This window comes from Callorhinus ursinus, unplaced genomic scaffold (assembly GCF_003265705.2).
Source record: "Callorhinus ursinus isolate GAN/ISIS: 27379988/994484 unplaced genomic scaffold, GSC_fseal_2.0 scaffold29, whole genome shotgun sequence".
Taxonomy (NCBI): Eukaryota; Metazoa; Chordata; class Mammalia; order Carnivora; family Otariidae; genus Callorhinus; species Callorhinus ursinus.
In genome coordinates, this window is record NW_027397091.1 from 20,298,666 (window position 1) to 20,324,016 (window position 25,351).

At 47.6% G+C, this 25,351-nt stretch overlaps 1 long non-coding RNA gene across 1 annotated transcript in view; it reads right to left on the minus strand.

Annotated features, from left to right (window-relative positions):
* Positions 1–529: 529 nt before the first annotated feature.
* LOC112828105 (uncharacterized) overlaps positions 530–25,351 on the minus strand; it is a 41,176-nt gene continuing 16,354 nt past the window's right edge. The window contains exons 2-3 of the long non-coding RNA XR_003209411.2: positions 9,371–9,523; positions 530–2,440 (exon numbers count right to left, since the gene is read on the minus strand). This is a non-coding gene — a long non-coding RNA (uncharacterized lncRNA). The remainder of the gene's footprint in view (positions 2,441–9,370; positions 9,524–25,351) is intronic.

Genomic DNA, 25,351 nt, shown 5'->3' on the forward strand with positions numbered 1-25,351 from the left:
TTGTCTCTGGAAACCCCTCCAGCCTCATCCTGTTTCCCTACCAGCATTGTGCACCAGCCCTGAGTCTCATCCTTCCACTCCTTCAGCTTTCCAAAATCTTGTCTACCTCAGGGCCTTTGCATTAACTGCTCCCTTTGCCTAAAATGATCTTTCCCTCCTCATCTTTAAGACTTGGCTTAGGGGCACCTGGGTGGCTCAGCCAGTTAAGCATCTGCTTTCGGCTCACATCATGATCCCAGGGTCCTGGGACCGAGCCCCACATCAGGCTCCCTGTTCAGCAGGGAGTCTGCTTCTCCCTCTCCCTCTGCCTGCTTGTGTTCCCTCTCTCTCTCGGTCAAACAAATAAATAAAATCTTTTCTAAAAAAATAAATAACCTGGCTTAAATGTCCACTCTAAAGAGGCCTTCTCTTGACAATTCTATCTAAAGCCAGTCTTCACCTTCTTACTCTCATCACTTATTCTTTATGGCTCATTTATTTATTTATTTATTTTTAGGATTTTATTTATTTGACAGAGAGAGAGAGCACAAGCAGGGGAACAGCAGAGGGAGAGGGAGAAGCAGGTTTTCTACTGAGCAGCAAGCCCAATGCGGGCTCGATCCCAGGACCCTGGGATCATGACCTGAGCCGAAGGCAGACGCCTAACTGACTGAGCCACCCAGGCGCCCCATGGCTCATTTATTTTCAAGTGGGTCAAACAGGATTAGGTTCTATCTCATTCCACTTGCTTCCTTCATAACACACAAGTGTGTCTCAAACTTCTTTGTCACAGTGTGTGTGTGTATGTGTCTGTCTGTTTTCATCACTCAAGAAGAGGACCATGACCATCACTGAATGCTGCATCTCTAATGGCATTAAGTCAACAGTTTATTTTTGTTGGTTGAATGAATGAATGAGTGAGTGAGGATGCATTATGGGGCAACACCAAGGACACTACAGGTTTTCACTGGTAATCCATAATCCTAGAAGACAAGAAACGAAGCAAAGTGCTGTCATATGCTTATGTTTTCTCATATGTACCCTCTTCGGGACATGGAAAAACAAGGAAAAATGCAGAACTTGCTAATCACAAGAAAAGAGCCACTTTTTTCTGCATGGATTCAAGGAAGGAGACATTGCTCTGACTTGTACACTCCTAGACTTTCTGAGAAAAAGCTGGCAGAGTAAGTCCCCTGGAACTGCTGCTGGTTGCTCATCAGCAATCCACAGTGAGGCTGAGTGAGGTTCCTCAGCTGCTAGGAATGATAACAAGACACGGAGAAAACCGAAGGTCTGTCTTCCCCACTGCGGGCCAGGTACCTTCAGCCACCTGCTGTCATGATGGCCAAGGGTGTTACTGAGTTAATTACTATTGTTTCATTGCTTTGACTGATAAAGGAAGATTAAGTGTTGGCCTTTGTGTTTGCCTCTGGAGTTATAAAGGCAAATAGGAAAAGAGAAATCAGAAAATTCTCTCCACAACATTGTCAAGTTCCCAAAATGATCCTTGGCAAAAGGGATAATAGACTTATCTGTCCTTAACTTTTAGAAATAGAAATCATGACAAACAGGCTATTTCAGAGCTCCACATTGTATCAGAGACAAGTGACTGAATTATTCTCTCAAAGATCACCTTGTTCATTTGTTCTAAATACACACCCAAATGTCCATCCAGGGTCAAGCACTAAGCTATAGCCCAGGAAACAGAAATGACCAAGACACAGCCCTGCCCTCCAAGAATTTGCCTGTAATTGGAGAAGCCAGAGAAATGAGCAAACCATCCCCAAATGTCAGGATCCAGTAATGGTAGAGGTGTCCCCAGGGCATGGCCAGCAAGGTGATCTGAGGAGTTGGTGAGGGGGCAGCCAGACAGATGAGAGCTCCAGAGAGGATGGACAAATGTGGGGGGGCTCCATTCTGGTTCAGGATGTCAGGTTTTCGTGGATATTGGGGTTAAATAGACCAGCTTGACCTCTTGGCTCAAAAATTGGTATCTGATGTTATTCAATGAAGAATTCTTCCCACAGGAGGCCAGGCAAGGGAATGGTTCGTGCTGGGAACAGCACTGGGAACCTTCACTTTTTGTAGGAGCTTGGAGGCCAGAGACTATCTCACCTCGTTTTAGAACACTCAACACAGATGTGGTTTTACTTTGTTGTTATGGTCCATCTTTCCAAAGATCTGGGAAGCTCTTCCCTTCGCCACTATCCACACACGACTCCAAACATCTGTTGGGGAGACTCCCAGCTGGGCCAGGTGTTGAGGATACAAAGATGGAGAAGATGACTTTCATCTCCCCCAGGTGCCACCAGGTCACACCACCTTCATGTAGAGTTTAACAGGAACTTCAAAAATGGTTCTCAGTTGAACTGCTTCCCCAGCTTTGTCTTGCCTTTCTTCTTGAACTCTCGTCTAGGCCATCTTCACAGGGAGCACACTTCCAGAAGATGGAGAGGGCAGTCTGGGGAGTGTGGACAAAAAAATAGTAATACTGAAATCTTTTGTCACCATCATATTCAGCAGATGTCATGAACTCCTAAAAAATAATTGTAATAATTGCAATAACTTTGGACCATGAAATGAAGTTTTGTAAGAGTTGCTAAATACGTAAAGCAAACCCCAGACATCACGGTATGTCACCCCTAAATACTTGGTATGAAGACACTTTAAAAATTGATTCTGGTAGATTCAGGGCCATGTCTCTGGGGTGGGGGGGGAGTATAAATAAATAAATAATCCTTGACTCAGAAAGAACATGCAAAAGATATTGAATTTTTGGTCCAAAGCTTACAAGTTTAAAAAACAAAAAGAGAAAACAAAGCTTACAAGTCTATATTATATATAAATACCAAACACATATATCAAGATAGATGATAGATAGATAGATGATAGATAGATAGATAGATAGATAGATAGATAGATAGATAGATAGATATAGATCTACACACCAAATTTTGATATGGAGAATGAATTTCTTGAATTGAGTAATTCCAAAGAAATTTAGACTGGTGCTTATTTACCTTTGCTCAATATAGAGCAGTCAGTGCTGCTTTCAAAGTACAAAAATGGCCACATAGTACCCTTCCAGCCACTTTCCAAAAAGATAAGTCAAATGTGTATATGTTTCAGTTTTATACTGCTGTGTAACAAACCAACCCAGTAATCTGTGGCTTAAAATAGCCATGATTTATTATTTCCCACCATTCTACGGGTTGCCTGGGCATTCCTCCTACACTTATCGGTGCTCACTGCTGTGACTCCAGCCTACACAGGACCCTCGCTTGCCCATCTGGTTGGCAGTCGGTGATGGCTGTTGGCTGGGGTGCTTCAGACCTCCTTGACATGGCCTGTCATCCTCTGGCAGGCCGGACCAGACTTCCACCAACCATGGAAGGCTCAGAGCTCCAAGAAAGGGTCAGTGAGAGCTCCAGGGCACTTAAGGCTCCAGAACTGGCCCAGTGTTAATTCCTCCACATTCTGTTGGTCCACACAATTCACAGGACCAGCCCAGATTGAGGGGGTGGAGAAATAGGCTTCCATGCCTGAGAGGAAAAACTACAACATCACATCGCAAAGGGGCGTGGACACAAAAAGGTTATTAGCTGAGATTCACTGGGGGCCTTTAGTATAACCATCCATCAAAGTGTCGAGCAGAGCATAAACAAATCTGATTGTATGAGTGGGATTCTGCTGAAGTTTGACAAGAAGGCAGATATCCCCAAGAGATGCCCCTGATGCCCAAGGAGACAGGCTACTGCCCCTGGGAGGGAAGCCTGGCCCCCATGTCTCCCTGGCTTATTAAGGTGGTTCTTTCAAACTCCTGAGAAAAGGACCAGTGGGAGCATGTCCCTGGAGCCTGAGCCACTAAGAAGTGCGATTGCACACAAGCATTTATCCAGCAGATAGGACCCAGCCGGCATGTGTCAGCTGCTCATTTAGTGGACATATCTATGAGAAAGCATGTTTTCCTGGACTCACTTTGGGGTGAAGGTCATTGCTATTATTGCTATTCAAAGAGAGAAGGGGTCGCCCAAGGATCCTGCAGACCCCTGCTGACGCAAACAAACACTCTGTTCTTGGTGAACCAAAAACTCCTGCCTCTGCAGGATTGTTCTCTGGAACCGAGCAGTTTTCTGCTCCATTTCCAGGCTCAGTCTACTGGGGAAATTGCTTAAGACTCAAGCAAACTTGCAGAAGAGCCAGAGGTCTTAGTACAAGCACGCCCTTCCCAACTACACGAGCTCAGCTGCAAGGAGGTGGGACAGGTGAGAAGCAGAACCCTTCCCCATCACCGTCCCACCCCAGCAAGCTCACTAAATTCAACAGCACCCTGGTAAGTCACAAGGTTTACATCCACAGTTACCTGGCAAGATGTCCATGCTGAACAGCCACAGAGCCCAAGCTGGCCAAGTACATTCCTCTGTGTCCCCCCAAACCCTGACACATCCAACCCTCACCCACCCAGCCCCATATTTTCCCGGACCAGGCAGGGGTCTGGTTTGCAAGCAACAGAACCTGAAGCTGACTAATTTAGGCAAACAAGAAAATTGCGTGTGAGGAGATCAGAGCCCACACAAAGGATGGGGAGTTTGAGAGCCGCTATCTTAAGTGCTACTCTAGGATCACCTGGTGTAGCCAACAGGCTCCAGGAAGCCTTCCCAGTTTAAAGACACCTGAACTGAGCCCTGAGCATAAATAAGAATGGTCAGTATAAGAAGGCCAGGGAGACCCAGCTGGCCCTCTCCCACCTTCAGCCTCCCTCGGTGCTGTCCAGCTGGCTCTCTTGGACTACACTTTGGTAACCAAGAGAAAACCAGACACACAGACCTGAAAGGACCTGGGGATGGCTTAGTCTGGTCCCATGGGAGGAGCACCCTTTGGGGGTCAGGAGATGGGAATTTTTGTCTAGGATCCCAGGAATGACACATAACAGCCCTGGGCCTCCATTCCTTCCAGAGAAGGGAGCAGTCCTTCTGGACTTTGAAGGCCCATCTCCTCTTATGTTCAGTTTAGTGACAAAGAATCCAGGCTCTCCCAGGCTCTGATTTCAGCTTTACAGAATCAGGTCTGATTTGCCAAACAGCCATGTGGCTACTACTGTTTCCTGTGAAGCCCAGCTCATGTTCTGATAAATTTAACACTGAGGCTCCTAAGTCACATAGCAATCCTGAGCCAGAGGTCTCCCGACTTTCATTTAACCTGTCCCCCAAATGCCTCTGGGCTTCAAAACCCTCAGGGTACCCAGGTGCCAATAAAATGGCTCCAATACCCGCCCCATCAATACCCCCACAGGCAGCAGGCGGCCTAAGGCGGTCCCACAAAGCCAGCTATTAGCTGCAGTGGCATGCAGCAGCTGTCCACCCACATCCCTGGTCCCCTCTGTGGCTGTTCCTGTCATCTCTTGCCGTTCACAACCAGCTGCCCCTCTGGGAAGATCTGTGCACAGGCACAGCACAACTCACTCCTGGCTTCCCACACTATCTGCATGCTGGAACAGGGCTGGGCTCTCATAAGATGAGGAGGTCTTCTCTCCAACCCTATCACACGTGGGGTCTCCTGGTCCCCAAAGCACCTTAGCCTTTACTCACATTCCAAATGGGGTTCTTCTTCTGAGGGGCATCCCTGGCTTTTGGCCTTGCTCAGACGGGTCCACGAAGCTGAGCTTGGATGTCCCGCCCTCTTCGGCTACCTTACCCAATCAAATTCCTCCCTCCTCCCCGGTTGAAAAACAAAAGTCCCAGGCCGACCTGGTAACATCATCTCCTGGGTCAAGTGCAGACTGACAATGCAGGACTCCTTGCTCAAAATTATTAAGAATTCTAGAACAGCAACTGGAAAGCCTTGACCTCAGGGCAGGGCCCATCTGAGCAGGACCCTGTGTGGCTGGTCAGGTGGCATGCCAGGAAGCTGACCCTGTCCCAAGCGCTCGGATGGGCATCCACTGGTGGTGAAGAGTCTCATGGGCAATGTCAGGGCCAAAGGGCCCTGTGACTCACAGATAGGGCAACCGAGGTAGTACGTGTTTGGGTATTTGCCCCCAGCTTTCTTGTACTCACTCCCCTCAAAGTGCTCAGCAAATGAATTTAACAATGGAAGGAAGGAAGGAAGGAGGAACAGAGGGAGGGAGGGAGGGAGGGAGAGGACTGAGGTGGGATCAATTCAAATACAAGCAGTTTGTAGAACAAGCCCTTCATGAGAGGTTCCCTTGTTTGGGCACCAGTGAGATTCCTTTTTGTGGTTTTCACGGGGCTTCCGCTGAGACCTGCAGGAGAGGGCTTTCACACCGGGCTTAGAACCCAAGCAGAAGTGTTGTATGGAAATAACGGGGGCCTTTCCAGAGATATCTTTCCCACGTTGGCAGAAGGACAGATGTGCGGTTTTGCTTTAGGGCCTTTTGAAAAGTGTGTGAATCTCATTTCCAAGCAAGGACTTGAGAACCTGGTTCTGTTCTCAGACTTGCTTCCTTCCTTCCTGCTCCCCTCCCCTCCCTTCCCCTCCCCTCCCCCCCCCTCCCCCCCCTTCCCCCCCCCCCCCCTCCTTCCTTCCTTCCTTCCTCGCTACCTCCCTCCCTCTCCTTCTTTCTTTTCTTTCTTCTTTCTTTCTTTCTTTCTTTCTTTTTCTTTCTTTCTTTCTTTCTTTCTTTTTCTTTCTTTCTTTCTTTCTTTCTTTCTTCTTTCTTTCTTCCTTTTTTTTGTTTGCCCTATTCCTCAAAACAAACAACTTTTAAGCTAACAACAAAGAGAGGATAAAATCAAAATAATCTTCCCTGTGTGGCTGCTGCCTCCAGATCTTGCAGGCACAGAGCCCTGTCTGACTCTGCTTTTTCATGCATCTCTGGCCCTGAACCTGACACTTAATCCCCAAGGTGAGGGGCTGCTATCCTAAATGGGCCCCAGGGCAGCAAGCGGCCTTGCTCTCTGCCTGCAGAGCCACACAGAGAGCTGTGCGAAGGGTGGGGCCAAGCAAGAGAGGGATTCTGGTTTCCATTAAGTTTATGCCAAGTTAACCACACAGACCTATCCTCCTCTGCTAATTCCAGACATTCTGATCTCTGATGTGTTATGCGGTGCAGTACACTTGGGAAGCCAGAGAGGGAGAAGACAGAGAGAATGAAGTATGCTGTCATAAAAGCCCAGTGTTGGCTACCTAGACAGTACATGGAAAATCAAATTATGGCCGATCAGGTCACTCACAGGGTGCTGAAGGTGGTGGTCCTTTAGAGGAACCGCATTCTGAATCAGGCTATGCTACAGAAGCCCCTGTCTTCCTCCTTTCCCTGCTCCAGCACTGCCAGGCCCTGCTTGGTAATCCTGAGTTTCACAGGATGTAAGAGCTCGTTCATCACAATCAAAATGGCCACAATTTTCAAACCATCATCTTTTGGATATTCATCTTTTAAGATGAAGTCTAACAACAGAAGCTGGTATCTGGGATTACCTAGAAACTAGAAATGATTCACATTTGGATTTTCCCCATAAAATTTGAGAATGGAGAACCAATTAAATAAACCAACTTGGAGCAGATGCTATGCATCCCCCAGCTGCCCCCTTCATTCACCAGCAGCCCAGGGTTGTCTACTAAAGACTCACTGCTGAGCCTCCCACCCCACCCTGCGAAGTTCCCTTGGCAAAGGACAGTCACACCGAGTTCCATGCTGTCTTCTTTCCTGCATGTACTTCATGCATTCATTTATTCACTCATTCACTCATTATCAGAAGAGTTTCAAACTACAGTAATTCTGCCAAAGTCCGGTAACAAGGGCAAGGAGTGGGGTGCACAGGGGAGCAGAGGTAGGAGAGAAAGAAATAGAATGTAACTAATCAGCGTGCAGGAACACATTGACTGCTCAGATTTTATTGATCTATTGATGGAAACACTTGTAAATAGCTATGGATTGACCATGCTGAAAGCAAAACACAGTCCTCCTTTTACTTCTCCTGAACTGGAAGAGTCTTGGAAAATTCTGTATGCAACACCAGCACAGTATAACATGATACTGATGCTATTGCACAAGATATGTTTAAGCCAGGATTTTTCCACCTCAGCACTGCTGACATTGGATGCTGGCTAACTCTGTTGTGGGGGCTGTGTGCTTTTAGGATGTTTATCAGCATCCCTGACACCAAACGCTAGATGCCAGTAGCATCCCACCCACAGCTGTTACAACAGATTGTATCTCAGACACTGACAAATGTCCTCTCAGGGGTAACATCGATCCCTTTGAGAACCACTAGTTTAGAGTGACAACCTAGAAGAACTAAACATTTATTCAGGGGAAAAACCATGACTTATCTATCCTCTGCTCTGCAAGATCCTTTTTCAATAAGAATTGGCCCTAAAATGCTCCACCGCCCGACCTCCATTGGCAAGCAGAAAACAAGATCCCAAACTCTACAGTGATCTGCTCCAAGCATCCTGTTCTTCAAGATATTTTTGCATCCAGTTTCCCTGAAACCAAGGTTTTACTGTATCAAGTCTTTATCTCTTACCCCCTGGAAAACATTGGGGCCCCTTAGCTAGGAACAGTTTATTTGTTCGTTCATGCTTTCAACAAATATTTCCTGAGCACCTGTTGTCTGTCAGCCCTGTTCTTAGCAATGAGGATACAGCTGTCGACAAAGCAGAGACAAGTCCAGCCCTCAAAGAGCCTTCCATCTGTGGAGAGGAAGGGAGATCATGCACAAGACAAAGAATATGCAGTTCCAGCTGCAGTCATGGGGAAACACAAGGCACCAGACAGATCGGGATCGGGAAGCGCAAGCTGTTCCTCTCAGGTGAGCTGACACTTGGACAGAGACCAGGATGAAGAGAGAAAGACAGCCCTGTTGGTGTCTGTGGAAAGGCATTCCACCTGAGTGAGCAGCAACTACAAAGGTCCTGAGGCAAGAGCAAACATGGAGTACTCCAGAAAAACAAAGAGGGCACTGTGGCTACAGTGGGTTCAGATGCATGAAAGTGTGAGTAGGAGATGAAGTAGGTGGGATAAAGGGGGGCACATATCTTATATCATGCAGGGACTTTGTTGGCATTGGTAGATTTTGGTTTTGGGTCAGCAAGGAAAGCCATTGGAGGATTTGGGGCAGAGAACAGTGAAGGGCTTGGGGTGAGGGAAGAAACAGAAAGACTATATGGAAAATGTGTGTTCATTGGGATCGACACAAAATCCTCAAATAACAGACTTCAGTGACAGACATTTCTCTAACATAAAACCAAATCAAGAGGTAAGCAAATCAAGGTTGATATTATATCTCCAAATGTCCTTCCAGCCTGCTTCCATGACAGCTTAAATTGCTGCCTCATATTCCCTGGTGGTGCCTCAGCTCCAGCCAGCACATGTATATTCCAACCAGCAAGAAAGAGGAAAAGGTGAGGTAGGACCTGTTCTACCCACTTAAACTTATTTCCTGGGAGTTGTCTTCTCTTCTTCTTCTATGACAGTTCTGTGTATTTCCTATTGGCCAGAACTCCAGGGGAGACTGAGGATGGCAGGTCTCCATTCAGAGCCACCATGTGCTTTTCATGATTCAAAAAATCAGTTCTATTCCTAAAGAGAAAAAGAACATAAGTATTGGGGAGCCACTAGCTGTCTTTACCAGGAGGCTACTGCACCTGTGCAGATGAGGGGATGAGGACTGGACTTGTCTCTGCTTTGTCGACAGCTGTATCCTCATTGCTAAGAACAGGGCTGACAGGGATTGGGAGTGGTCAGATTCTGGAAATATTTTGGATGCAGAACTGACAGGCTTTGCTGAAGGTTCCAGCACAGGTGTGAGTGACAGAAAGGAGACAAGTCTCCTATTGTTGCATTAACAAATTCATGACCACAAACTGGTGGCTTCAAGAAACACATGTATTACCTTACAGGTCTGTAACTCAGACGTCTGCCTCAGGTCCTGCGGGGCTGCAGTCAAGGTGTCAGCAGGGCTATATTCCTTTTGGACGCTCTAGTGGGGAATCTGCTCCCTGCCTTTTCGAGCTTCCAGAGGCCCCTGCATCCCTGGCTTGAGCTGCGATGCTCCAACCTCTGCTTCTCCTCATCACATCTGCTTCTCTGACTCTAAGCCTCCTGTTTCCCTACCATCAGGAGCTTGTGATCACATCAGGCCCACCTGGATAATCTGAGATAATCAAGACCCTCACCTTCCTCACACCTGCAAGGCCCCTTTTGCCATGTGAAGTAACATGTTCCCAGGGGCCATCAAGTAGGACTTGGGCATCCTTGGGGACCATTATTCTGCCTCCATAGAAGTTCTGACAGAATAACCAGGAGACTGGACTTGCCCTTTAGAGAGATGAAGAAGGAGAAGGTGTGTGGGGAGGGGGGAGTCAAGCATTGGGTTTTGACTGTGCTGATTTGAGATACTCTACTACCCCCAAGAGGAGGCATGGGTCATTGAGGCTGAAACTCAGGGATCTGAGCAGGAAGTGCGAGCTGGGGGTCAGCATTGCTTGGGTGGTTGTACAGCCTCAGGACTGGCTCTGACTATGTCGCGGACGCCATGAAGGCAGGGAAGTGAGGCTAAACCCGCAAATGAGACTCAGAAGGAGCTTCTGGTGGGGAGAAGCTCCAGAAAGTGTGTGCTTTTCTGTGGGTGTCACTTGAGAACAGAGAGAAGAGGGACCTCCTCTCTGGTTCCCCCCCACCACCTGCCCCAGCTCAGAATAAGCACCATTGGTTGAAGCAGAAGCAGAAGGCCAGGGAGGCAGCTGGGACAGCTGGGTGGCCTGCCTGTCTGGGCCAGTGTTGTGCTCCGGCTAGCAACACCTGAGGTGCTGGGCTGTCTTTACTGCCCCTGCGCCCCGCGGACACTCCCCACCCCTGCCAGGGCCAATGTGGAGGCTGGGCCAGCCCTTGCGGTTCTTGTGATTGCAAGCAAAACCATCAGGGAACGATGAGGAACAAGATTTATTACTCACAGGTTCTAGAAGGGTACACAGCATACCCAAAAGCCACATAGCCAGGTCTTGGGGAGAGAGGGGGGTAACACACACGCAGCCTGGGGCCCTGCCTTCACTAGGGTCCAGGGTGGAGTATCTAGAGTTTCACAGGCTTACTCTGCATTGGCAAATTCAAGGCCTAAGAGCAGGAACTGGAACAGGGGAAGGGAAAAGCGGGGTCACTCACACGGTCAGGTGTTTAGGTCATGCTGGGGTTTCTGAGAGAGAACCTTCATGGGTGGGGCAGCCTGTTCTGCCTGTTCCTTAGGTAGTTAGGTAGCCAGAAGCTGTGTCCTACACCTGCCAAGATGTTCATTCAAGATGGATGTCTGGAATGGATGCCTCAGCAATCAAAGTCTTAATGTTGGGCACTGATGCTCCAGGCAGCCTCATCCTTCGGGACCAGTTCTTGTCTTTCAAAGGAGAGCAGCACATTTACTGGCACCAGGCCCCACCCTCCCCAACAAATGGAGGAGGGTGCTACCTTTTATGCAATAGTACTCCTCAACCTAAGCTAGACAGCTTTGAAAAATGCTCATGTTTGGGGACAGCCCCAGAAATTATGAATTTAATTGATCTGAAGTGAAGCCTGGACTTGGAAATTTTCAAAAGCTTTCCAGTGGCTCTCGTGTGCATCCAGGGTTGAGAACCTGCTCCACAGCAAACAGCAGGCTCTGAATTAACCACCATCCTGGTGAGAGGCGACTGACCTGTACACCTCGGCCGCTGGAAGTCTTTGTGCTCTAACTCCTCACCAAGTTCTGGTGAGCCTGTGGAAGAGCGAGCTCTCTCACACGCAGCCAGCAGGAGGGCGAAATGGTGCCATCACTTTGGAACACAGTCTGGCATTTCTCACAAAGTGAAATGTACCCTTAGCCACAAGACAGAGAATTCGCCCAGATATTTACTCAAGGGAAATGAAAAGACAACACCACAAAAAGACTTCCATACAAATGTTCCCTAGAAGCTTTATTTCTAATAACCCCAAACTGGAAAAAACCTACACATCCAGCAGCAGGTGAATGGATGAACAGATTGTGGTGCGTCCATACAGGGGCTACTACTCAGCTGTAAAAAGGGACAAACCGTGCATACACCTGACATCATGGGTGAATTTCAAAGGCTTATGCTGAACAAAGGAAACCAGACACAAAGAATACGATTCCAAACAGGTATGATTCCATTCCTGGCAGCTCTAGAGGAGCAGGAGCTAATCCACCATGACAGGCAGTTGTTGCCTGGAGCCAGGGGGCAAAGGAACTGAACTTTGAGGATGATACAGCTATTATATATCTGATGGGCGTGATGTCTACATGGGTGGTTTTTTTCAAGAGGAGGCCTTCATTGGGGTGCCTGGACTGGGCACAGCACGGATCCACATTCTCAGCACTGTCCACACCCCACCGCCCCTGCTTCTCCCTCTCGCGAAAACACCAGCCTGCAGCCACCTGCCTCCCCTCTGTCCTTCCAGCCCTGCTCAGGACTCCTGGATCTTTCCATCTTTCACTCATCACCACAGAGGCCCCCATCCATATGAGCAAAAGGCCCTCCCCGCAAAAACGTTCTGTTGCCACAACCCGGATAGTGCTTGCCTTCCTGCATGGGATCCCATCGAAGAGCAGATGGATGCAGCTAGGAGCCACTGGACTGATAAGGGACATAAGTCTAAATAAGGCCCAGATGCCTGGGGAGGCTGAGGCTCCCACCTCTGTGCAGGCGAGGCTCCTGGATCCCCAGCCCAAGCACCTATACGGAGAGGGTAGGACCAGGATGGGGTACCACGCTGGCATGCAGATCTTGACTGCAGCCCTGGGTGGGCTCCGGGTGGCTAGTGTCTAAGCTGATCATGACAGTACAATAAAGACAGCCCTAATGCCCATCGCGGCAGAACGGATTACTAGATCATGGTGTAATGCACAGTGGAGCCATCTTTATCCTGGAGAATAAACAATCTGCAACTCCTCACAACCCCATGGTGAACCTCAAATCAAAACGTTGAGAGGAAGGCACCACCCACAAAGGCAGCCTGCTGGGTGAGTGCATTTATGGGAAGTTCAAAATCAGGCAGATCAAATCCAGGCTGCTGGCCCCCCAGTGGTTTCACTTGGGGGGTAACTGGCTGGGGGCATTGGGGAGATTATAGGGTGCTGGTGATGTTCTCATTCCCAATATGAGTGCAGGTTTCACTAGGAGCTAGACACATAGAATTTGGGAACATTTTGGAATGTTTTGTATTATGTTTCAATAAAACAATTAAGCGGTGGGGGCTACTGTTTTCAGCCTCACGGTGGGGACCTGTCTCGGTACATGTCAACACCACAGGCCAGCTTGCTACTATGAGAGTCTACACAGGAGAGAACTGAGGACTGGAGGCGCTAACCCTCTGCCTGACATGAGGGTGGGGGAGGGAAGGCCCTGCCCTCTGAGCCCAGGAGCTGGGTCCTTGAGGGGTACAAGCAGCTCCTCACTCTCTGCGCTCCAGCAGCCAGCTCCATGCACCCTCGCAACCAACCTGCGGGAAAGCCTCCGGGACATAGTTACCATCACTAAGCTCAGCAGGAGGCACAGGGAGCCAAGATGGGGGTGCAGGTGCTGCTCCGGCAGGCTTTGGGCTGCTGTCTGGGGTGGAAGCACCTCATCCGAGAGGACACTGGTCAGGGGCCTGGGATGCAACCAGAGGGTCAGCACTAATGCTGCAGTCCTGCGCTTCTCCTTTGTTTGTTCTTGGGAACTCGACGCCCAGGGATCAGGGTTTCACCTGAAAGCTCAGAGTCATCCAAAAGCCCTTCAGAAACCAACAGGTTACACTTACTTACAAGCTCAGCCCCAGCCCCTGACAGCAGGAGTGTGCTGCCCTTCAGGGACGTGACGCCTCCTGCGCACACTGAATTGATACCGCCATCCCTGGCATTGTGTGTGTGTGCACGTGTGTGTGATAATTCCTCAAGGTCACTGTTGTTATGCTGTATGATGTACGTCGTAGCACCTCACTGCTGTGGTGGGAGATGCCGCGTGGTAGCACCTCACTGCTATCAGAGTCTATGGGAGGTGCAAACACCTCACTGCTGCTATAATGTATGTGTGATAGCAACTCAAAGCTATTAGAATACTTGACATGTGATAACAGCTCCCTGATGTCGTGATATGACATGTGATAACACCTCCCTGCTATAATGATGCCAGCCCTTGGCCCCGCTTCCTGCACACTCCCTGTGTGTTCACAGTGACAGCCTGTGACCGCGTATTGCTGCCAACATGGATAGCAAGTGTCCCTGGGAGGAATGGAGAGAGGGAGGGCCGGGCCTATTTCATTGACTGATTATATTTAAATTAAGTTTTATGGGTGCACATGATTTTTTGAATCATATAAAAATAGAGGAAGATATCAAATAAGAAGTAAAGTTCTCCCTTCACCCCTGTACCACTGTGCTACCACCAGGCCCAGGGTGGGAACGAGGATGCTAGGCAGACCCCCCTTGCCCAGGGTGGCCGGCCAGCAGCAACCGCAGCAGGGTAACTGTGGGCCCATTGTCAGTGCAAGTGTTCTGAACAACTTAGGCTGCTGACTTCGACCTGTAGTTCCTTCCCCCAGACTTTGCCAGGGAAATTAGACCCTGTCATGGAAACCCAGGATTTTGGTTCATGCCTGTAGCCCTGGTTGGTCATGGGTGTTAAGCCAGGGAAAGAGGTATGTTGGAGGTGGGTTGACCAATCATCCTGGGAATGAGGGCTTCTGGGACTGGATGCTTTCAGGGCTGAGACCAGGACAGTCCCAGGCAAATTGGAGTGAGCAGTCACCGTGGCTTCAGGCCACACAGAGTGAGGGAAGGTTGGAATCCTGAGGCCTCCTCCTCCGCCCTTACCCATCCTCTACCCTTAGGGAAGAGACACTCCATAGTGTTCTTGGCAGAGGATCCTGTGCTAGTGGGTAGAGTTGATGCAGCCCCATGGAGATGGGGTTGACCCACATCCCCAGGAACAGCCACACAGCAGAGCGACCCAGGGCCACACAGAGCTGCATCACCTGACCATGACCATACTCCCACCCGTGGAGGCGGAAGCCCACCCTGAACTTGTGTGCATGCACCACCCCCCCGGGGAGGACTCTGGATTGCACAAAGCTCACTGACTTCTCCAGCAGACGATGGATGGCTGAGCTCTTTGACACTTTCTGTTTTACCACATCAACAAAAACTGCTTCTAAACAGAAAGGGCACACGCAGAAGTCTAGACACCTGGCAGGGTGGAAATTGCCACTTAGCCTGTACCCCACAGTCAAAGTCAAGTGATCCAGTTGTGACATTTGGAGCAAGGAGCCCTCCCCTGCCCCAGAGTCTCAGCACCAGCTTGGGAACTCTCAAGGTAGAGCAAAACTGCCCTAACCAGGTTGCAAAACTGTCATTGCCTGGTGTGGGTCTATACCTGCCCCATAAAGGGGGAAGAATTTGGGGTCTGGATTCAGATCCTTAGGCAGGACAGCCTGGAAGATATTGAGTCAGCCCTTCCTGGAGCCCAGTTTGTTGTTACTCTGAGTTTAATCAGAACACCATTTTTCCACTTGTCCCACCACCATCCACCCTTACCTAGGGGCTATGAGGTCAGGCCCTGGAGTAAAGGGACGTGGTCTAAGCCCTGACTTTTCTTCCCAGAACTTGGAGATCTGGCAACCAGGAGACAGTCTCTAACTTGCAGCAAGCTGGCACCAAGAGCAAGGAGGCCCAGGGAAGCACCATCACATGGTTAGCTGAGTGCTTGACGGACCTACTCAATAAATATGAGATATATTTAGCCGCTACTGAGTAGATGGGTAACGAGTTCTGGCAGGGTCTCCGAGAGCACCTGAGCCTCTCCTTACTCCCTGCCCCACCCCCCAGAGCCCACCAACCACACGGGCAGCCAGCCCAGGCCACTGTAGCTGTACAAGTGCCAGATGCCACCATAGACCCTCCACAGCAGGTCCGCACTTCTGCGTGCACTCTGGGCTAGCCTTTCTAGCTGCGCATTGCACACCACCAGCTTGACACCCATTACCAGCCTCTGCTGCAGGGTGCACACACCAGAGGGGGAGACCACGCAGGTCTCAGACCACCATGCCAACAGCCAAGGCCCTTGCAACTAGCTGCCTGTAGACTTATACTTCACCCTGGACCTTGCTACCTGCTCCAGCCCCCAAGACCACATATGTGCCTGCACCTAGCCCCTGCCACTATATAGGCATCTGCAGCAGGCCTCTGTGGCTGAGCATGTGCACACCACCAGCTCCAGCCATCGCCACTCCCTGCTCTGCTCCCTAGCCACTAGACCTGGGGGATCAGTTTAGGACCTCAACAGCCCTCACAGCCACCTTACAATGCTTGCCAAGGACCACCCAGTTTTGGTGCTGTGGATCCTAGGGCCTGAGCTGGAGACATCATGCACACCAGACTCAGTGCTACCACAAATCCCCACACTTGGCACCCTGCACTGCTACACCCAGGGACACAGCACACACCAGCACGCCCCGCCTGCAAGTGAAAGTCTTCCTTTACCAAAGTCAGCCCATAAAATCTAAAAGAGGTGATTACTTTTTCAAATGCATAGACACAAGTCTACAGGGATCATGGAGAATCAGAGAAAAAAACTACAGTAAGCCTCCAGTCACTGCCCTGAAGAAATGGAGAGTCAAAATTTGCCTGATAAAGAATTCAAAATAATTGTTCTAAAGATGTTCAGAGAACACACATAAAGAATTTAACATATAAAAGAACCAAACAGAATTTTGCAGCTGAAGCATGCAATTACTGAAATAAAGAATTTAAAACAGAGCTTCAACACCAAACTTAAGCAAACAGAAGAAACAATCAGTGAGCTAAAAGACAATCCATTGAAACAACAAGAAGCTAATCAGTAATGTGAAAACATAGGAAAATACACAACACACTGGTAAAGGCAGCCTGTGGCCAGACTCAACGTGCTCAAATACTGTAATATAGGAGTGTGCTAACCACTTAACCAGCACAAAGGTTCAAGGACAAAAGTATTAAAAATAACTATGGCCATAAAATTTTGCTAATGGATATACAATATAAAAACTACATAAATAAAAAAATAAAATAAAATAAAAAATATATAAAAAAGGTAATTTGTGACATCAAAAACATAAAACTGGGGGAGTAAAAGGATGGAGATTTTGTGTGAGATTCAAGTTAAACTGTAATCAGTGTAAGATAGACTGCTATCTCTCTAAGATGTTATATGTAAACCTCATGTTCACCACAAAGCAAAAACCTACAGTAGGTCCACAAAAGATAAAGAGAAGGGAATCAAACTATATGACTGCAGAAAAATCCACACTCAAAGGGAGGCAACAGGAGAAGAAGAATGGAGCAAGGGGGGCGCCTGGGTGGCTGAGTTGGTTAAGCGACTGCCTTCGGCTCAGGTCATGATCCTGGAGTCCCGGGATCGAGTCCCGCATCAGGCTCCCTGCCCAGCAGGGAGTCTGCTTCCCCTCTGACCCTCCCCTCCTCATGTGCTTTCTCTCTCTCATTCTCTCTCTCTCTCTCAAATAAATAAATAAAATCTTAAAAAAAAAAAGAAGAAGAATGGAGCAAGGGAACTATGAAACAGCCAAATAACAATGACTAAGATTGTATTACCAAGTCCTTACCCACCAGTAATTACTATAAATGTAAATAAATGGAATTATCCAATCAAAAGACATAGAGTGATTAGATGGATAAACAAACAAAAAGACCCAATAATATGCTGCTTACTAAAGACTCACTCTGGCTTCAAGGACACACATAGGCTCAAAGTGCAGAGATGGAGAAAGATATTCCATGCAAATAAAAACCAAAATCGAGCAGGGGTTGCTATATTTATATCAGGTATAGACTTTAAGCCAAAAGTTTTAACAAGAGACCAAGACGGTAATTATATAATAACAAAGAGGTCGATAAATCAAGAAGATATTAGTCATAAATATATGTACACATACCCAACATTGGAGCACCTAAATATATTGAACAAATGCTAATGTATTTGAAGGGACAAACAGACAACACTATACTAACAGAAGGGGACTTCAGTATGCCTCTTTCAACAGTGGGTAGATCATCCAGACAGAAAATCTACAAGGAAACGTTGGACTTGAGCAATACTTTAGACCAATGGACCTAACAGACATGCACAGAACATGCCATTCAACAGCAGCAGACTATACATTCTCTTCCAGCACACACAGAACATTCTCCAGGATAGATCATATGATGGTCATAAAACAAGTCTTAGCAAGTTTAAGAAGACTGAAATCACACCAAGTATTGTTTCTGACCACAATGGTATGAAATAAGAAATCAACAACAGAAGGAAAGCTGGAAAATTCACAAATATGTGGAAATTAAATAACACACTCTTGAACAATCAATGGGTCAGAGAAGGAAACAAAAGGAAAATTAAAAAAAATATCTTGGGACAAACAAAAATGAAACAAAACTTATCAAAATCTACGGAAAGCTACAAAAGCAGTTCTAAGAGACAAGTTTATGATAAACACCTACATTAAGAAAAAAGAAAGATCTCAAATAAATAACCTCACTATATGTTTCAAGGAAGTAGAAAAGTAACAAATTGAGACCAGTTAGCAGAAGGGGTTAGGAAATAATAAAGATCAGAGCAGAAATTCAACTACAAATTTAAAAGATAATGCATCATGATCAAGTGAGATTTATCCCTAGGGTGCAAATACGGGTCAGTGTATGGAAATCAATCGGTATGACACATACATACACACAATGGATTATTCAGCCTTAAGAAAGAAGGAAATCCTGCCTTTTGCAACAGAATGGATGAACCGTGAGGGCTTTATGCTGAGTGAAGTAAGTCAGACCGAGAAAGACAAATACAGTATAATATCTAACACTATTGTGACAATCATTTTGCAATATTTAAGGGCACCAAGTCAACAAGCAGTACACCTTAAAATTACACAATGTTATACATCAGTTATTTTTTTAAAGATTTATTTCCTTATTTGAGAGAGAAAGAACAGGAGGAGGGGCAGAGAGAGAGAGGGAGAGAGAATCTCAAGCAGACTCTCCACCGAGCATGGAGCCTGACGTGGGGCTCGGTCTCACAACCTTGAGACAATGACCTAAGCTCAATACAGAACCTTGACAGACTGAGCCACCCCAGCCTCCCCGTTATACATCAATTATATCTCAGTAAAACTGGGGGAAAAAAACAAAAACAATTTTTTTTTAAAAAAAGAAGAGGAGATTAGGACACATGTGCACAGTGGGAAGACCACGTGAAGACAGTGAGAGAAAAGACAGCCACCCACAAGCCAAGGAGGAGGCCTCAGAAGAAGGCGACCCTGCCTACTTTGTCACACAGCCAGGGCAGACTAACGCGCCACCCAAACTAATGCCTCACCCTGTCAGCCCAGGGTTCCTCATCTGTAAAATGGAAATAATCCTAAAACCCACCTACAACAGAAATGTTGTAAAGAATTCTGTAAAATATGTGTAAACCCATACACAGATGGAAGTAGCTATTATTTAAGACAGTAAAAACAGGGCACCTGGGTGGCTCAGTCGTTAAGCGTCTGCCTTTGGCTCAGGTCATGATCCCAGAGTCCTGGGATCGAGCTCCACATCAGGTTCCCTGCTCCGTGGGAAGCCTGCTTCTCCCTCTCCCATTCCCCCTGCTTGTGTTCCCTCTCTTGCTGTCTCTCTGTCAAAAAAATAAAATCTTTAAAAAAAAAAAAAAGACAGTAAAAACAGTTGTTAGCTCAGAATCTTGAGAAACAGTTTTCAGTTTTGAGCATCAGTTTGTCTTTCCTTAAAAAAAAAAAGTCTTGCAACTTGGGAGCTGCTGCCAGTCACAAATCCTGACAGTGCACGATGGTAAGTTTGCAATCATTTTATACAGCTCTTTAAAATGAAATACCATCTGATCTGATTTCCAGATCATGGAGTTTGTTCCTAAGCAATAAGCACAGGCTTGTGGGAAAAATGAAGGGGGGGAAATCAGAGGGGGAGACGAACCATGAGAGAATATGGACTCTGAGAAACAAACTGAGGGCTCTAGAGGGGAGGGGGGTGGGGGGATGGGTTAGCCTGGTGATGGGTATTAAAGAGGGCACATTCTGCGTGGAGCACTGGGTGTTATGCACACACAATGAATCATGGAACACTGCATCAAAAACTAATAGATGTAATGTATGGTGATTAACATAACATAATAAAATAAAATTTAAAAAAAAAGAAATACTGACAAGAGCAAAAAGCTTTGAAAAATGGTCTCAAATATGTCAGCAGGGTCCTGGTTGCTGAAGATGAGCTGTAGCTGGGTGTGTCTGCGTCCTCTCCCTCGGGACAACTTCTCCTCTTCTTCAGGGAAGCAGTGGACCCCCGAGGCAGAACCCCAGCCCTGATGACCCCAACAGGAAAGTCATCCCATGTCGCCAGTCACCTAGGTCCCTGGGGCCACTCCGTATGCCCTTTAGCTCCTAGCTGTTCCTCCTATTCCCAAACCACCAAGGTTTCAAACACCACTCTCTTATTCCGGGCCAGGAATGTAGGCTTCATGGCGCCACCTCAGGCTAGTTGACCTCAGGTTTGCTGAGGCCTGTGTTCTGAACACCCATGGAATGAGCTGCTCTCCACCGCCCCCCCACCCCTGTGGGCTCCTCCAGCAACAGACCTTTGTGCATTAAGACCCACACCCCTGCCCAAAGTGAGCTGCCCTGCAAGGCCTCCTGACTGTCATGCAGCATGGTCCCACTGAGGTACCCCCCTTCCTAATCAGTACCTTAGGATCTCACCCTTCCCTGGGCCCTGTGGGTTCCCCAGCAGGTTCTGACCCAGTACCTATCCATGCCTTCTAGGTGGGCCCAGACCCATTTTTTTCAATCCCCTTCCTCCATGTACACTCAGAAGCCTGAAGCCAACCAGACCCCCTGAGTCTTGCTGCTGCTAAAACCAACAGTGGGCTCCCTCCATTTAAAAAAATAGGTTAAATAAAGCTGGGTCAGTCTCCTTAGGACAGAGGGACACCTTCTCTTTGGCTACATTGCCATGCTCACCAATGTGCTTATTGGTTGCCTTCTGAAAAGATTATGTCCTTGAGAACTGAAATGTCTACCCTAGCTAAAGAATTTTATCTGAAAAAGTAAGATATTGTTCTTGGTTCCATGATACATCTTGGTTGCATTTTTTTGGCACACCATCCACAGACTGAAGCTGGGAGAATTTCTCCATCAAAGACAATGTGTGGAACTCACTCTTGTTCTGAGTGACTACCCTCCATTCTCAACAGTTTGGCATGCACAGCTCAAGGATACAATAAAACTTCATCAAGTGCAGTGGAACACCAAGTGGCCCAGAACATTCCCCAGTGACTGCCCACACACAGGCTGTGCCTCCTTGGCCTTGCCCTTCTTCTCCTTTTGACTTTTCTTCTTTTTTTCCTTTATCAAACACATTATGATGTGGGATGACTGTACTCAGAGACTGGGCTAATCTTGTCTTCCACGGAGATGAAAGTCTGCACATCCTGTCCTTGAAGATGCTCCAGAAAGGAGAACAAAATGGGCACAGAACACTTACGGAAAGTGAGGAAGAATCAGTCTCATATAAAGCCTACTTCTCAAAATCCAACTCACCTGGATGGGAGGGGACCAGGTTCACTGAATCAAAACATCAGAGATGGGCACTGGAAATCTGCATTTTGAGCAAGCCTCATGGTTGCACACCACACACCATGTGAGAACCAAACTGTAGATACTTAGCAACAAGGACCTGTATGAGGGAGCCAATCCAGCAGCTTACATAAAATGCATTAAATTGGTGGTGCTACATTCCCAGAGGAGGTAGAAGAAGCTGGGAGGCACTTGCAATGACCCAGGTGTGAAGTCATGGAGAGGAGGAAGGAACAGAGAAGAACAGGGCCACATATGAGACAGATGGAGAGAGAAGGGACTGAGATGCCCCTCTTGAGTGAAGTCTTATAAGGGCAGAGCCTGAGACAGAACTATGGGTGCTCATGATTCGAAGGAGGGCTCAGGAGAAAGATGGAGGGAGGCAGAACAGGGCAGGGAATTAGCTGAACAAGGCCCTTAGCTTCAGCCTGGCCCCACAGGAGTGCTGAGCCTGAACTGTAGCCATGGGGCTGATCCTACCTAGAGACATAGGCATCGTTGGTGCAGTGACCAGTATAAGGACGCAGGCAGGGCAGGGTCTACCACGCCCCCCAGGACAACCAGGGCCTTCCCATTTACCCACAAAGCATACAAGTTTACAAGCCAAAATATACTTCTGGAGAGCATGCTGGTGGCCTGGTGGACGGGAGGCAGGCTTTATTGACATTAAGGGAGAAAGGGAATGACCTCTGGAGAATATGCTCCTTCTTCCAGGAGCCGATGGTTTTGTTTGCATGGTTTTTCTTTGGTGTTTTTTCCTAAGCGAAGTATACTGGAAAATACAACAGGGGACCCACAGTGGGACCTGGGGGAGGAGGGGAAGGGACCAGTGCCATGTTTTGGGCAGGACTGACTGGGAAGACGAAGGTATCGTTAATAGAAATGGACCATACGCACATCTTTTTTTTCTTTCTGTTTTTCAGCTGCTCTCTAAAGCCATATTTGACCAGCTAAGGCCCTTTCCCAGGGACCCAGTCCAGAGCATCAGGTCACCTTCTGGCCCAAAAGCCTCATCAAAAGCCATCATAGTAGAATTCTGATGAGTCCCCATTCCTTCCCATCATAAATCCTAAAATACATTAGACTCAACCCCTTCATTTCCACAGAGAAACTGCCAGACCTCCTATCTCACCTTCTCTGGATAAAGGTGAGCTATTGGTTGACATATGTATAAACCTTTGCTTAGCAGAAAATTTCAAAATAATTTCTAGAGAATCATTCAAATAAAATGCCAGACCCTGGAAGAAAGAATCATTTCACCAGAGGTAGAACTCCTATTTTCCTACCAACACCAATAATGTCTTCCTCAACCACCCATCCACACATGTTGAGGCACCCCCTCTTCTGGTTCAACACTGGTCTGGTGTGCAACATGGAGGCCGCACAGGTTATTTCAGGTGACTGAAGGCCAGTTGTGGGCTCTGACCTCTCCCACTGGTGGATCCGTGACGGGAGCGAGCCGGCCAGAGCTGCTCACGGAACTGGTTTCCACCCAGGGTAATAAATGATGTTTCACAGAGTTAGATTCTCTCTAGAAATTCCTTCTCTGCATTGTCCATTTATAAAACATGATTGCCTTGTTTCAGTTGGTTTTGATTGGTCAGCAGTTGGTGGTCAGTAAGAAGAGCATCAACCTTATCATCATCTAACTCATCCTTGAGGATTTTCATTAAATTTATTAGTTACTACTCAATATTTTAAAACAGCATCACCATTTCCTGAATAAATACTGCTTTTATAACCCTTGATTTCTATTTTAGTTTTTTTTATTGTAAGTTTCTCAAGCCCTTCTTATATGGATTCAACTTATAAGAGCCATAATCAAAAAAAGCAACCAAAACATATGAATAAAGACAAATCATTCAGAACCCAGATGTCACTTGTCTTTGCCTCTGTCTGATGTCAGCTAAGCCCCCTTTTCCTTGTTTTCATCCCTCTGCTGTGTTTCCCCAGCTTGTTTTTTGTAGAGGGAAGTACATCAAAATGGATAATCTAAGCCTCCCCAATCTCATTTCTTCTCCCCTTCATGAAACCAGAGTGTCTTTTGGATTCCATCAATCTCTGGATTGTAATATTACCACCCATAACGCACTGCCCAGGGGGACAGCCCACTGCACTCACACCTTTGCTGAGGCGCAGGGGTCCAGATGTGACCTATTTGCCTTTCAGTGCATGCTTCCTTTATCTGTTACTTAATGAAAACTTTGGCTGAGGATCCTGCACAGAAATGCTTCAGAAAAGGTGCTGGATGGATATCTACAAAGTGGAAATCATGAGGGCTGGAGGCTAAGGAGCTGCTTCCAGTTGGGAAGCCCAGGCTGCACCTCCAGGTTCCTCCCACCACCAGTCAGCCTGAGACCAGCCCCCCTCGGTGGCTGGCTATCATGCCCAGATCCACCCTTCATTTCATCTTTCCATTGGCTTCAGGCCCCTGTCCTTTCCAGGAACTGCATTAAAGCCCCTCCTCCCTTAACTCTTCCGAAGTTCCCCTAACTGGTGGGTTTCCTCCACAAATCACCCACATGCTTTGTTTTTCCAGGTACTCGAGTCATTGAAGCATCCCCAGGTGACTGCATGAACTGATCCATCACACCCCTGCAATCTTCTCTGAGCTCACTCTACTCTGAAAGCAGCTCTGTTTTCCCATCTGATTCACCATGACCACTTTTCTCTCCCACTGCAAGTATAATAAATGCTAATATTCGACAGAGAAAGAAGCACCAGTGGCCAAGAGTAAAATACAGCTAACATACTGGCTGATGCAAACAACACAAAAGACCTTTGGAAAAACATACAACGTGATGTGATAATGATGGCTGCCATTTATCGAGAGCCTCTTCTATGCTGGGAACACCAAAAATTGAGCTCCTTTGCTTCTCATTGTACACCCTGAACCAAGGCCAACCTGGTCAGCCATGCCTGTGCTTTGTCTTCCACTTGTCATCAGTCACAAATGCACAGCTTGAGCAGGAGTCTCACCTGCACTTACCCCAACACAAGATGGCCTTACCACTGGGACACCCATATCCCCCTCAACACAGTATTCCAAAATTACACCAGTCCCCTCCTTCTGTATCCCTTATGTCATCTGGTGGCGTCACTACACACAAAGGGGTCCAAGTAAGGACCCTGGGCTCATCCTCATTCTTCCCTCTCCCCACCACCTACAATCAGCCCCCATCTCTTCCAGACTTTCTCCCCGATTGTATTTCATTCTATTTCATCATTCCCCACCACCAGTAGCAACTGCATTCAATAGAGCCCTTGCTCTGGTCTCTAGCTTGTTCTCCTGCCTCCATCTAGCACACCGAAAGCTACCCTCCATGGTGTCAGGTCATATAACTGCTGCCAGGCTGTCCTTTCCAAAGGTGGCCACTCAATCTATATCCCATCCCAAATGCAGCAGGCAGCAGAAGGGGCACTGTCTGAGTGCCAAGGCCAGGTCATAAAAGGGCCAACTGTATCCACCATCCAACCTCCACCTGCTCTCTCTCACCCTTCCTCCTTCCTCTACACTCTCTGCCCCCTCTATATGTGTGAATCTATATTGGGTTGGGGAATGCATCCTCAGGTCTGGGAGTTTACACTTACGTGGATTGGGGAGTCCAGTTCTTAGGTCAGGAGGTTCATTCTTAGGTCAGTGGTGCATTGTTGGGTGGAGGGGCCCATTCTCGGCTGGTGAGGCCCTACCTGGCAATGCAGTACCTGGCTGGAACATCAAGGTGGCCAGTCTCCGAACTCCAGTTATTCTCT